Source organism: Echinops telfairi, unplaced genomic scaffold (assembly GCF_000313985.2).
Source record: "Echinops telfairi isolate 266 unplaced genomic scaffold, ASM31398v2 ScPeMD7_443;HRSCAF=831, whole genome shotgun sequence".
Taxonomy (NCBI): domain Eukaryota; kingdom Metazoa; phylum Chordata; class Mammalia; order Afrosoricida; family Tenrecidae; genus Echinops; species Echinops telfairi.
In genome coordinates this window covers 82,755,495-82,757,789 of record NW_022104341.1, presented here as the reverse complement: position 1 = coordinate 82,757,789, position 2,295 = coordinate 82,755,495, and the positions used below count along the sequence as shown (strand labels likewise).

Genomic DNA, 2,295 nt, shown 5'->3' with positions numbered 1-2,295 from the left:
CCCCCGGCATTAGGCCCTCATTTTTCCCCTCCCTCCCCGCTCCCCTCTCCCTCATGAGCCCTTGATAATTTGTAAATTGTTATTTTGTCATAGTATATAAGGGCACTAGTTCCTGAGTTCAGAGTTGATGCATGTTATAGTCTCAGCCTGGGCCTCAACCCCGTCTGCACCCAAGAAAGAAAAGAAGCTTGTTATTTGCAACCCATCTGGCCTCCTTACTGAATTGAATCTTCACTTGACCTTAGAGATTCATAGTAAAATAAGTGAAGAGTGGGCTAAGAATTATTAAGACTTATAATTTAAGTATAATTTGTTGTTTCTTTAGTAGTAAGAATTGAAAATGTTAGTGTTACAGCTCTTTTAGAATTTGTCTAGCAGGTTTTCTGGTTTTTTACCGGAAAACCCCTAAAAAATAATAATAATAAAAAATAAGTTAAAAAAAAAAGAATTGAAAATGTTAGGTTCCTGGACTGGATTGGGGTACCTCAGTTCTTGCTTCATGTTGGTGAAAGAATTCTCTCAGAAACACGTTTGTGTGTAATCCAAGTGACTTTTATGAGGAAAAGGGAAGTTTCAGGTTCTACAATCTTAAAAAGCACATGCTGTTTCTGGAAAACCTACAAGGCTGCCCAGGAGCTGCACGGGAGTGCACAGCTGAACACAAAAAACCACGTGGAGCTAATACAGAAACAGGAGCATGAAACCACACTTGCAGAACTAGGAGATCCCAGGGGTCAAGAGGGCTTCTGGGCTGCACCCCCTGCTTTTATTCCCTCCTGCCCCACTGACTGGGGGGCCACATGGTTAAGGGTACTGGCAATCCTACTGGCTGAGTTTAGACCCACCTGTGTGATATCATGAGGCTGGACCTAATCTGTGCATCCAGGTGGACCTCCCACCTGGGCCTAGGGGACTCTTGTCTGAGCATGCTCAGTTCGGATCTGTCCATAGGTGTCTAACGGGTGCCTTATTTCTTTCCAACCCCATTATTGTGGCGCTGTGCAACTATTGGAGAGACAACTCCCCCTTATTCCCTATTCTGGTTACCTAACAAAATAAATCTTTGTCCAACATAGGGATCTGCAAGAGCCTGTCACTGTAGCCAAAAACAATGACCAGGTTGATTCAAGAAATTCTAAGTTAAAAAAAAAGAAATTATAAGTTTATTCCTGCAAGCGCTTACAGAAGGAAAACAGCCAGGTTTCTACTCAGAGCTGTTTCAGAGTTCAGACCTAATTACTGTAAATTAATAGGTTTCTTACAATGATTAAAGAAAGAGACTGGCCAGTTCTTGGTTTTTTTTCCACAATGTCACAAGATGGTTCTACAATGATCATTAGGAAATGATCTAAGCTTACATTTCTCCAGGGCCTGTGAAGCTTTGTGTGCCATTGTTTATCCTAATTGGAGTGGTTTTCCCGTCTAGCTACTTATCTTACTGACCTTGTTAGCATCCTTCTGTTGGAACATCCCTGCTGATTATGCTTAAAAGGAATTTTTACGGTATAGGAGACACCTGATATATTTTGAATTTTCAGCAACCTAAATCTTAAATTATATTTGTTTGATTTTCCCTATAACAAAATGATTAGTGTTATATGATAAAAGTCATTCTCGCTTGGCTTTGCTTCCTTTGAAAAATGATATTTTTTCCCAAGTGGTTTGCCGCCACAACAGAGTAAACCACGTCAGCAAAACATCAAGACAAGACAAAACAGTAAAACAAGACAGTAAGTGCAACAAAGATTTAATAAACAAAATATGCTTTAATCACAAAGTCAGCTGTTGCACAATTTGAGGAAGACAAGAATGTGTAAGAGTATGACACTGGATTCTATAAGGGTTGGGTGATGGGACTGCATTGGCTCACCTCAGTCACTATCCTGCTTTCCCATTGGTCCTTATTCTTGCATCCCGATTGGTCCCAATTGCAGCTTAATGATTGGCTTCCTAATCTATGCTGTACACCTTATTATCATCATAGGCAGTGTTGGAACGAGTCAGCTGGATTTATGTGAGGCAGTTTAGGATGGGTTATCCAGACATATAGTTGAACCTGACAATTATTTATCATTTTAAACCAAAAGAAGAGGACTGTTTGTTAAAGAGTAACTAGACTAACGCTTATTTTTTTGAATCCCAGGAAAAAACAAGATAAATAGTTCCACTGGACCATCACTACCCAATTTAGAACTGATGCCAGGAATGCCTGTCACTGTTTCTGCAAAGACAGAAACCAGGTGGATTTGAGAAGTTTATTCTACAAAATGAAACAGAAAGAAACTGGGATTTGCT

The 2,295-nt window shown here is 40.0% G+C and overlaps 1 non-coding gene across 1 annotated transcript; it reads left to right on the top strand.

Annotated features, from left to right (window-relative positions):
* The first annotated feature begins 344 nt into the window (after positions 1-344).
* On the top strand, positions 345-407 carry LOC115870208. Its single transcript, XR_004046579.1, has one exon. It is a non-coding gene; the product is annotated as a U7 small nuclear RNA (small nuclear RNA).
* The last annotated feature ends 1,888 nt before the right edge of the window (positions 408-2,295 follow it).